This window comes from Zingiber officinale, chromosome 10A (genome assembly GCF_018446385.1).
Source record: "Zingiber officinale cultivar Zhangliang chromosome 10A, Zo_v1.1, whole genome shotgun sequence".
In the NCBI taxonomy this organism is placed as follows: domain Eukaryota; kingdom Viridiplantae; phylum Streptophyta; class Magnoliopsida; order Zingiberales; family Zingiberaceae; genus Zingiber; species Zingiber officinale.
Genome location: NC_056004.1, coordinates 24144951 through 24157800, shown reverse-complemented (window position 1 = coordinate 24157800; position 12850 = coordinate 24144951). Strand labels below are relative to the sequence as shown.

Below are 12850 nucleotides of genomic sequence, written 5' to 3'. Positions count from 1 at the left end.
TCATCCACTGATATTCTTCTTTGTCCTTCGGTGCTATAAACCATATTTCATAATAATTAATAATTCAAAATATATTTTTTAAAAAATATCTCCATCTTCTTTTTCCAGTTCATGAATTTCTCCTCAAACTTCAATGGGTAGATACTCGGTCCGACCATCTCTTGTGATTCGATCGGCGGTCCGTCCTCTTGAAGCAGTTGGACTCTGATATCACTTGTTGGTCCCTTGTGGCCGACAAGAGGGGGATGAATTGCCCTATACAATAAAAACAAACATCTTTCTCGACTTTGGAAATAATAATAAACCACTTGTATAAACAGAATTAAGAAGCTAACTAAAAAGGAAGAGGCAGATCGTTTACTTGGTTTGCAATAAGGGATTGCTAATCCAAAACGTTTGAAATTTCACTATAAATCTCCGTTAGGCGGAGAAATCTCTTATAGTAATTAAAGCACTCAATTACAAAGTTAAACAGAAGAAGAATTGTTTACAAGTGTTGTATTTAATTACTTGGATCAGGGTTATATTTATAGTAGTTAAAGCACTCACTATAAATGATTTTTAAAATAATTTTTAAAAGATTTTTAAAGAATTTTCAAAATATTTTTAAAGAATTTTCAAAAGATTTTTAAAATGATTTTTAAAGTGATTTTTAAAATGATTTTTAAAGAATTTTCAAATGATTTTTAAAATGATTTTTAAAAGATTTTTAAAGAATTTTCAAAAGATTTTTAAAATGATTTTTAAAATGATTTTTAAAGAATTTTCAAATGATTTTTAAAATATTTTCAAATTAAAATGATTTTTAAAAAATTTTCAAATTAAAATGATTTTTAAAAAATTTTCAAAAGATTTTCAAATAATGGTTGATTGGGTTTAGTTGATTTTAATTAAATTTGCTTAAATTTTGAACAATTTGAACTTATTTGAATCTAGATTCATCTCACCCGATTCTAAATTATCTATCAAGTAATCTTAAGTAATTTTGTGAGATGATTATCTTTAATTTATGTTATTTTTAAGGATTAATTTACATTTGAGTTAAACTTAGGTTTTCCAATTAGTTAATTAAATATGTCTTTCCATGATTGATTCCCAGGTCAGGGCGAGGCTCTAGGCCTTCTTGGGTATGAGATCATCCACCCCTTTCTAGACAGAATCGCTCAAAGAAATATATATTTAATTTTCTTTTTGAAACTCCTAGATTTAACTAGCAAGTGTAAATTACGCCTAGATCCTTAAGCTATCATAGTCTAAGCATGTATATTGCAAAGAAAATAAATAAACAAGCATCAATCAATTTTATCTATTTATTGAGATAGATTTTCTATTAGCTCCCCTTGGATCATAGACTCGATATGGTCTATCAAGGAAATGGATCTGATCCTTGGGGACCCAATAGTGACCAGGTCCAACTTGATTAACCAAGTTTGACTTGGGGACCCATGCTTGAATTATGTTTCTATTATTTCTATTTACTAGAGATAGATATGATTTATACTTACTTTTGGTTCTGAATCCAAGTCCAAATTTGTTGTAAACGGCTCGCTGTTTTCCAAGAATCAGATCTAGATTCTTGGAACCCAAAGTGAACCGTTCCAACGTGTCTTTGAGTTTTCAAATTAGAATTTTCTTCCTCAAGTTGTTTGACTTGAGTTGAGTTTCCAATTTGAAATGGCTCATTTAAAGAACTCAAGTCAGTCGCATCCTTAAGGGATGTTACCTCCTTTTGGAGGGAGACCCGAACGTTAGATTTAACCAACTTTATCAATAAATAAGGAACAATATCTTTTAAATTGTCTAATTGAGTTTCGGCGAGTAAGGCACTTACAGTGTGGTTTGGATCTTCGGATCCGTTGCTTTGCTCAGACTCGGTTTCTGATTCGTTCTCGGCTTCAGTCTCGGACTCGGTCTCAGTTTCGACGATGTTTGCTTGCACTGGTAATGCGAGGAAGCTCTTCGGTTCTTCTTCATCAGTCTCGGATTCGTCTGACGACTCGGACCAAGTTTCCTTCAATGCCTTCTTTTTGCGTTGCTTTTTGTTTGGACAATCCGGCTTGTAGTGCCCCTTCTGGTTACAACCGTAGCAGGTGACTCCAGATATGTCCTTTGTGTTTATTTGAGTTTCCTTTTTCGACTTGCATATCTTCCGTACGAGCTTTATCAGTTCGAAAATAACTTCGTCTTCGTCCTCTGCGTCCGATTCGTCTTTGGACTCGAGTTTGGATTTGCGCCTTGATGTCGATTCGTGCGTTCTGCTAGTACCTGAAACCAAAGCTATATCCTTTTCGACCGGGTGTGCATTAATCTGCTCATTCAACTCGAATTCAGAAAGCATTTCGTCTAATTTAATAGAAGAAAGATCCTTGGAAACCTTGTAAGCATCTACCATGGATGCCCACAAGGTATTCCTTGGAAAGACGTTTAAGGCATACCTTATGACGCCCCTGTTCTCCACCTTTTGGTCGATCGCATGAAGCCCGTTGAGTAGGTCCTGGATGCGTGCATGGAGCTGGCTGGCCATCTCACCTTCCTGCATTTTAATATTGTATAATTTGTTGAAAATTAAGTCGCACTTACTTACTTTAGCATCGGAGTTGCCCTCGTGCAGCTCGATTAGTATGTTCTACAACTCTTTTGCACTTGAGAATGGTCCAACTCTATTGAGTTCTTCTTTTGAAAGGCCGCATTGTGGCATGCAGGTTGCTTTGGCATCAGCTTCCACCTTCTTCTTTATGCTAGCATCCCAATTGGTGCATGAGACGAGTTCTTCGGTGCCGTCGCGTGGAAGCTCGAGACCGGTCTGGATAATAATCCACATCTCGACTTGCGTCTTAAGGTGGTATTCTATCCGGTTCTTCCAATATGCAAAATCATCTCCGGAGAAGAGCGGGGGGCGAGCAGTGCTAAAGCCTTCTTGGAGGGCCATTAAAAAAACTTGCACACAAAGAAGAGAAAAATGTACCAGGACTTGATCCTGGATTAGCAGTGCGGTATGAAAAAAATAAGAAAGAAACGAACTCGAGTGGTGTTGCACTAACTTCGAGTAAAAATCGATTCCAAGCAAAAAAAAAATTAGAATGTAGCTATTAAGCTAATTCTAATTGACTCCGTAAAACTAAAAGTAACCACGAAAAAAGATGCGTGATTGGTGGTTGCACCAGATCAACGCTACCCCGCTCTGATACCAATTGTTGGATCGAAAGCGCTAGAGGGGGGGGGGGGTGAATAGCGCTCGTGGCTTTCACTATTTTTTGAATTCGTAAATCGTACGAGTTAAAGCAGCGGAATAATGTAAAGAAGACAAAGAAACACACAAAGACACGAGGAGTTACTTGGTTCAGAGCCTGTGGCTACTCCTACTCCAAGGCTCGCGATCGTTGATCGCTTCCGGTGGGCAACAACTATAAGCTCGAAACAATATTACAGAATATGAGTTACAATGAGTGCAATAATGAAAATGATACCGAACGACAGAATCTAAAATAGCGGAGCTCCGGGTCATCGGAAACTTGAAACAGCACGTCGAGGTCGTTACGTAAGCAGCGCATAGGAGGAATAACTCTTTTTAATTGTTGGAAAAAGGTGTTGCTCGAATCCCTCTTTTATACAGTGCTGGAGGCGCCTCCAAGCCTGTCCAAGGCGCCTCCAAACCTATCCAAGGCGCCTCCATGCCGCTGAGTCGCACGGGTGGATCAGCGCAAACCTGGTCACACCCTATCAGGTTTAAGGTGTCTTCAAGCCTCCTCAAGGCGCCTTCAAACCCTGGTCCAAGGCGCCTCCAGCTTCATCCGAGGCGCCTCCAGCTCCTCTGGACAGCTGGCTTCGGCTTGCACCCGAGGCGCCTCCAAGCCCCATGGAGGCGCCTCGGACACTGTTCATCCGAGCTAAACTCTAGTTTTTTGCCCTGCAAAACATGTTAGTCTACAAATACAAACACATCCTGTAAAACCATGTTAGCACAGATATTAATCATGATAATGAAATATTCTGACAGTCTTCGGACTGTCCGGGTCTAACTTCGGATTTCCGACCGGAAATTCTAGGTCGACCCGACGCCTACTGTTCCCTCAGCGGGGAACACGTTCTCACCTACTCCACTCAGGAGATTTACCTGTTGCCAGTGCGATCCTCCAGATCGACTGGACTTTTGCTCAGCGTCTGATGCTTCCGGTCTTCATGTTGGATGTCCGGTCCTCGACCCATCCAGACTTCTACCCAATTCGCGACACCAGGATTTTAACGTAGGGTTACCGCCCCCTAGGATTTTTGCCCGAAGCTCCGAACCGCCAAGACTTCTCGCATAGGGTTACCACCCCCTATGACCTAGGGTTACCACCCCCTAGGGTTTTCCCCTTGCCTAACCGCAGCTAGAACTTTCCTAAAACACTCAATCATACACATTAGATAACAATTAAACTTAACTTTGAATGCCTTTGTCATTATCAAAACTAAGGTTCGATCGTCGGATGCTTCCCGCACCAACAATCTCCCCTTTTTTATTATGACAACCGAAATTCAAAGTTAAGTAAAAAATACAATAAAGATAAAAATAAATAAGCGCAAACATAAATAAAACATAAGCACATTAAAATTCCCCCTTAATATAAGCTCCCCCTTATTTTAAATTTTCTTTAATTTTCTTTGAATTTTCTTATACTCTCCCCCTTTGCCATATATCAAAATAAATAAGAGAGTAAAATGAGTATATAAGTAAACACTTAGCTTTTTAAAATAATTTTCTTGTAAACATTTAAAATCGAAGTGTTTCTTTTAAAATTTTGAAAAAAAATTGTCATAAATTTGGAACCACAATTTTTTTTAAGGATTGTAAAATCTAAGTTTGAGAAATAATTTTTAAAATTTTCAAATAATTTTAAAATATTTATCAGATGATTTTTTCAAAGCATTTTGAAAGATTTAAATGAAATTTTTTAAATACTTTTTTGAACTAATTTTTCAAAGGATTTTTAAAAGATTTTCAAATGATTTTCCAAATGCTTTTTAAAAGATTTTAAAAGAATTTTCAAAAGATTTTTAAAATGATTTTTAAAATATTTTCAAATTATTTTTAATGATTTTAAAAAGTATTTTAAAGAGTTTTCAAAAGAATTTTAAAATGATTTTTGAAATATTTTCAAAAGATTTTTAAAATGATTTTAAAAATATTTTTAAAGAATTTTCAAAAGATTTTTAAAATGATTTTTAAATGATTTTTAAAATGATTTTTAAAGAATTTTTAAAATGGTTTTAAAAATATTTTAAAAGTATTTTCAAAAGATTTTTAAAAGATTTTTGAAGAATTTTTAAAATGTTTTTAAAATAATTTTTAAAATATTTTTAAAGAATTTTAAAAAAAAATTTAAAATAATTTTTAAAGAATTTTCAAAAGATTTAAAAAATGATTTTTAAAGAATTTTCAAAGTGATTTTAAAATAATTTTTAAAAGATTTTTAAAGAATTTTCAAAATATTTTTAAAATATTTTTAAAGAATTTTCAAAAGATTTTTAAAATATTTGTAAAAGATTTTTAAAATGATTTTTAATATTATTTTTAAAAAAAATTTAAAGAATTTTCAAAATATTTTTAAAATGATTTTTAAAAGATTTTCAAATGATTTTTAAAATGATTTTTAAAGAATTTTTAAAATGATTTTTAAAATAATTTTTAAAAGAATTTTCAAAAGATTTTTAAAATGATTTTTAAAGAATTTTCAAATGATTTTTAAAAGATTTTTAAAGAATTTTCAAAAGATTTTTAAAATGATTTTTAAAAGATTTTTAAAGTGATTTTTAAAATGATTTTTAAAATAATTTTTAAAAGATTTTCAAATTAAAATGATTTTTAAAAAATTTTCAAAAGATTTTCAAATAATGGTTGATTGAGTTTAGTTGATTTTAATTAAATTTGCTTAAATTTGAACTTATTTGAATCTAGATTCATCTCACCCGATTCTAAATTATCTATCAAGTAATCTTAAGTAAGTTTGTGAGATGATTATCTTTAATTTATGTTATTTTTAAGGATTAATTTACATTTGAGTTAAACTTAGATTTTTCAATTAGTTAATTAAATATGTCTTTCCATGATTGATTCTCAGGTCAGGGCGAGGCTCTAGGCCTTCTTGGGTATGAGATCATCCACCCCTTCCTAGATAGAATCGCTCAAAGAAATATATATTTAATTTTCTTTTTGAAACTCCTAGATTTAACTAGCAAGTGTAAATTACGCCTAGATCCTTAAGCTATCCTAGTCTAAGCATGTATATTGCAAGGAAAATAAATAAACAAGCATCAATCAATTTTTTCTATTTATTGAGATAGATTTTCTATTAGCTCCCCTTGGATCATAGCCTCGATATGATCTATCAAGGAAATGGATTTGATCCTAGGGGACCCAATAGTGACCAGGTCCAACTTGATTAACCAAGATTGACTTGGGGACCCATGCTTGAATTATGTTTCTATTATTTCTATTTACTAGAGATAGATATGATTTATACTTACTTTTGGTTCTGAATCCAAGTCCAGATTTGTTGTAAACGACTCGCTGTTTTCCAAGAATCAGATCTAGATTCTTGGAACCCAAAGTGAACCGTTCCAACGTGTCTTTGAGTTCTTTAATTTGAGTTTTCAAATTAGAATTTTCTTCCTCAAGTTGTTTGACTTGAGTTGAGTTTCCAATTTGAACTGGCTCATTTAAAGAATTCAAGTCAGTCGCATCCTTAAGGGATGTTACCTCCTTTTGAAGTGACTTGACCCGAACGTTAGATTTAGCCAAATTTTTCAATAAATAAGGAACAATATTTTTTAAATCGTCTAATTGAGTTTCGGCGAGTAAGGCACTTACAGTGTGGTTTGGATCTTCGGATCCATTGCTTTGCTCAGACTCGGTTTCTGATTCGTTCTCGGCTTCAGTCTCGGACTCGGTCTCAGTTTCGATGATGTTGCTTGCATTGGTAATGCGAGGAAGCTCTTCAGTTCTTCTTCATCAGTCTCAGATTTGTTTGACAACTCAGACCAGGTTGCCTTCAATACCTTCTTTTTGCGTTGCTTTTTGTTTGGACAATCCGGCTTGTAGTGCCCCTTCTGGTTACAACCGTAGCAGGTGACTCTAGATCTGTCCTTTGTGTTTGTTTGAGTTGCCTTTTTCGACTTGCATATCTTCCGTACGAGCTTTATCAATTCGGAAATAACTTCGTCTTCGTCCTCTGCGTCCGATTCGTCTTTGGACTCGAGTTTGGATTTGCGCCTTGATGTCGGTTCGCGCGTTCTGCTAGTACCTGAAACCAAAGCTATATCCTTTTCGACCGAGCGTGCATTAATCTGCTCATTCAACTCGAATTCAGAAAGCATTTCGTCTAATTTAATAGAAGAAAGATCCTTGGAAACCTTGTAAGCATCTACCATGGATGCCCACAAAGTATTCCTTGGAAAGGCGTTTAAGGCATATCTTATGATGTCCCTGTTCTCCACCTTTTGGTCAATCGCATGAAGCCCGTTGAGTAGGTCCTGGATGCGTGCATGGAGCTGGCTGGCCATCTCACCTTCCTGCATTTTAATATTGTATAATTTGTTGAAAATTAAGTCGCGCTTACTTACTTTAGCATCGGAGGTGCCCTCGTGCAGCTCGATTAGTTTGTTCCACAACTCTTTTGCACTTGAGAATGGTCCAACTCTGTTGAGTTCTTCTTTTGAAAGGCCGCATTGTAGCATGCAGGTTGCTTTGGCATCAGCTTCCACCTTCTTCTTTATGCTAGCATCCCAATTGGTGCATGAGACGAGTTCTCCGATGTCGTCGCGTGGAAGCTCGAGACCGGTTTGGATAATAATCCACATCTCGACTTGCGTCTTGAGGTGGTATTCCATCCAGTTCTTCCAATATGCAAAATCATCTCCAGAGAAGAGCGGGGGCCGAGCAGTGCTAAAGCCTTCTTAGAGGGCCATTAAAAAAACTTGCATACAAAGAAGAGAAAAATGTATCATGACTTGATCCTGGATTAGCAGTGCAGTATGAAAAAAATAAGAAAGAAACGAACTCGAGTGGTGTTGCACTAACTTCGAGTAAAAATCGATTCCGAGCAAAAAAAAATTAGAATGTAGCTATTAAGCTAATTCTAATTGACTCCGTAAAACTAAAAGTAACCACGAAAAAGATACGTGATTGGTGGTTGCACCAGATCAACGCTACCCCGCTCTGATACCAATTGTTGGATCGAAAGCGCTAGAAGGGGGGTGAATAGCGCTTGTGGCTTTCACTATTTTCGAATTCGTAAATCGTACGAGTTAAAGAAGCGGAATAAAGTAAAGAAGACAAAGCAACACACAAAGACACGAGGAGTTATTTGGTTCGGAGCCTGTGGCGACTCCTACTCCAAGGCCCGCGATTGTTGATCGCTTCCGGTAGGCAACAACTATAAGCTCGAAACAATAGTACAGAATATGAGTTACAATGAGTGCAATAATGAAAATGATACCGAACGACAGAATCTAAAATAGCGGAGCTCCGGATCGTAGGAAACTTGAAACAACACGTCGAGGTCGTTACGTAAGCAGCGTCGAGTAGGAGCCTGTGGCGACTCCTACTCCAAGGCCCGCGATCGTTGATCGCTTACGATGGGCAACAACTATAAGCTCGAAACAATAGTACAGAATATGAGTTACAATGAGTGCAATAATGAAAATGATACCGAACGACAGAATCTAAAATAGCGGAGCTCCGGGTCGTCGGAAACTTGAAATAGCACATCGAGGTCGTTACGTAAGCAGCGCACAGGAGGAATATCTCTTTTTAATTGTTGGAAAAAGGTGCTGCTCGAATCCCTCTTTTATACAGTGCTGGAGGCGCCTCCAAGCCTGTCCAAGGCGCCTCCAGGCCGCCGAGTCGCACGGGTGGATCAGCACAAACCTGGTCGCACCTTATCAGGTTTAAGGCACCTTCAAGCCTCCTCAAGGCGCCTTCAAGCCCTGGTCCAAGGCGCCTCCAGCTCCTCTGGACAGCTGGTTTCGGCTTGCACCCGAGGCGCCTCCAAGCCCCATGGAGGCGCCTCGGACACTGTTCATCCGAGGCTAAACTCTAGTTTTTGGCCCTGCAAAACATGTTAGTCTACAAATACAAACACATCCTGCTAAACCAAGTTAGCACAGATATTAATAATGATAATGAAATATTCTGACAGTCTTCGGACTGTCCGGGTCTGACTTCGGATTTCCGATCGGAAATCCTAGGTCGACCCGACGCCTACTGTTCCCTCTGTGGGAAACGCGTCCTCACCTACTACACTCAGGAGATTTACCTGTTGCTAGTGCAATTCTCCAGATCGACTGGACTTTTGCTCAGCGTCCGATGCTTCTGGTCTTCATGCTGGATGTCCGGTCCTCGACCCATCCAGACTTCTACCCGGTTCGCGACACCATGATTTTAACGTAGGGTTACCACCCCCTAGGATTTTTGCCCGAAGCTCCGAACCGCCAAAACTTCTCGCATAGGGTTACCACCCCCTAGGGTTTTCCCCTTGCCTAACCGCAGTTAGGACTTTCTTGAAACACTCAATCATACACATTAGATAACAATTAAACTTAACTTTGAATCCCTTTGCCATTATCAAAACTAAGGTTCGATCGTCGGATGCTTCCCACACCAATAGTATCAAATTCCCACCTAATTTATATCAGAACTACTTTTATAGGTGAACGATCATAGTATATCAAATGTGCAAGATTCCAAGATAATCAATCTTGTATTTGAACTTCTCCATAAGATAACAGTGTACTCTGGTTACTATCACTACAACAAATTTTACTTTTCGTAGCACGTCATCAACAACACACAATTAAGGCACACCGTTAATAGTAGTTTTATGGTATGCCCAATTAAGTATGTTGCGGAAAGTATTATATTTTTACAAATAATGACATGTGAAAGTATACGTTTTTAATAAACTTTTCTACGGCGTGCAAAATATATTATTAAAATTAAATATTAACCGCGCTAATAAAGTGCGCTATTAAAAGTCACAATTTTATCACCTTTTTTAACCCCCAATGTATCTTACCCGACGAATTAATCTACGACTTCACCCTGAAACCCTTCCTCTTTGTCGTTGTCCTTTCGCAACTTTGCTTTCCTCTCTGTCCTCGTTCCTCATCATCGCCTACAGTGAGAACACAACCCCACGGGGTCATTTGCAACTGAGAATGCGGAGTTGAATCATAAGGATGGTAGGGCGTAAATCTCTGAACCCTGTATATCTCACCCCACTCATCACTTTTCCTCTTTATTATCATGATTTATCTACCTCGTGAAGATCTTGGTTGGGTGCAATGAGGACACTGGGGACAGCAATTTCACCTTTTGCAGCCTACGGCGAGAACACGCTCGACCTATTGACCGAGCTGGTCCCCTCCTTCGACGCCCCTCATCCTCCCGCTCTCGCTCTTGGCGCCGACGTCTGTTCCCTCTCAATTCACCGCCTCCGCCGCGGCTTTCCTAGAGCGCACCACTGCCGCTCGCAAGATCGCCCTTCTCAACCCCCTCTAGATCCACTCTCGCACCTCCTGTAAACCCTTCTATGCTATCCTCCAACGCATCGATGTCGGCATCGTGTTGGACCTCAAGCCTGCCCGAGCCGAAGACCCCGCCCTCTCCATTGTCGGAGTCGTCCAGTTCCAGAAGCTTGTCATCCAAGCCATCTCCCTCCTCCAGACTCTCCTCGGTGGCGACGTCCATCTCCTTTGTGACACCATCGTCGATCACGTCCGCGAGCTCACCTGCTATGACCATGTGATGGTGTACCAATTCCATGAAGACGAGCACAGCGAGATGGTGGTCGAGTCCAAGTGCAATGATCTCAACCCCTATATGGGCCTCCACTATCCGACCATCGACATCCCACAGGCGTCCCGCTTCCTCTTCAAGCAAAACTGTGTGTGCATGATTGTCGACTACAGCACCACGCCCGTCTATGTTATCCAGGACGAACGCCTAGTCCAGCCACTCTACCTCGTTGGCTCTACTCTCTGTGCCCCTCATGATTACCATGCCCAATACATGTCCAACATGGGTTCCATAGCCTCCCTTGCCATGGCTGTCATCATCAACAGCGGCAATGAGGATGGAGGCAGATCCTCCTCCCCTCCTGGGCTGGCTATATGAAGCTCCGGGGCCTTGTCGATTGCCACCATAGTTCTCCTAGTTGCATTCCCTTTCCCCTTCACTATGCCCACTACTTCCTCATGCAGACCTTTGGTCTTCAGCTCAATATGGAACTCCAGTTGGCTGCTCAGCTTTCAGAGAAGCATATCCTCCACACTTAGACTCTCCTCTATGACATGCTGCTCCGCGATGCTCCTTTTGGTATTATCACTCGTAGACACTCCACGGTGCAAGCAGGAAAGGAGTTCTATGATGGAAACTTGACAATGTGGCAAAAAATTTAAAAATAAAGATGGAAACTTGACAATGGCACTTTGGAGAAGTGGTTACATGTTGATGTTGGACCAATTCCACTAACTTGGGATATCAAAATGAAAATTGCCATTGGAACAAAAAAAGGGTTTGTACTTCCGTTCTTTGTTCATTTAACCATAGAGTTAAAAGAACTGATTCTGGTTATTTAATTAAAGAAACTAAATCCACTAGCTTTTTAATGTGCAAGTTGTCCAAATTCTAAGCTTTTTTATGGTCTTCCTATTATGGTTATTGAATTGTAGCATACCATACTTGCATGAAGGGTTGGAGCCTAAAGTTGTGCACCAAGATATCAAATAAAGTAAATTCTTCTAAACAAGCAATGGTATCCGAAAGTGCCAAACTTTTGATTGGTGAAGGTCTTGAGCTCTGGTTCAAGCTATGTAATAACCCGAGTAATGGGAACATTTGGGTAAGTTATATCCATTGACACTTTAAAGTTCAAACATGCATGTTTCTCTTATTTCTAATCCTCAATTTGCTGTTACCTCAAGTAAATATGTCTCATATTATCTCATATCTACACACACCTCAAGTAAAAATACAATTACTGCTTATTTTTTTTTAAATACTATTAAACTTATCTTGGTCTGGAATAAATAAGCTTATCTCAATGAATTGCTTAACTTTATACTTTCAAATGAACCAATGGTTCCCTTTTTATGTTTTCAAGTTTGCCAATAGCAATTATGCTTGTAAAACAAGTCAACAACCATTCAAGTACTAAACAACTTGTATTTTCAAAAATACGTGCCAGTTTTCAAGTTGTCAATCTAAAACTGAGTCTGAATATCTAACTGAACTCATGCATACTCAACAAGGACACAGGTCGGCAAGAGAGGAGGCTTTAAGTTCACGCATGTCAGCCAAGGTGACACCACGAGCTAATTCTGAAAGGTTAATGTGGTGACCATCTGATGGGAAGCTCTGTAATCAACTTGCTTTAGTTAGTTTTTGATTTTACCTAATTGTTTTCTTTTGTTTCAAATTGTGTTGATAGAGGAACATAGTTTTGTCAGGTTTTTTGTTTGTGAATAAATGTTGCATTAACTTTGAATGTAAAAGACTTATCATTAATATTCCATTTGTAAAATTGACTCAATGTCATTTACTGTCATTTTGATTTTACCTAATCCCATAATGTCATTTACTGTCTTTACCTGCCTCTATGTGCTAGTTTTTTTTTTTTTCTTTTTTTGAAGCCTTTGCAGTCAATTGTGTTTGCAAATATGACTATGGCTTAACTTATATATCAGGAAGTTTCTTCCTAGTGTTGGTGCTTTTTGTGAGACAAGCTTGTTAAACAGCAAATTTTATAGTGAATAAAGGATCATTACTTGCTGGCTTTAGTAGGACACTCCATGTTATTAAAAAAGTACC

The 12850-nt window shown here is 38.2% G+C and overlaps 1 pseudogene; it reads left to right on the top strand.

The window, feature by feature from the left end:
• The first annotated feature begins 10218 nt into the window (after window positions 1-10218).
• LOC122026527 lies at window positions 10219-12572 on the top strand (annotated as a pseudogene).
• Window positions 12573-12850: the final 278 nt, after the last annotated feature.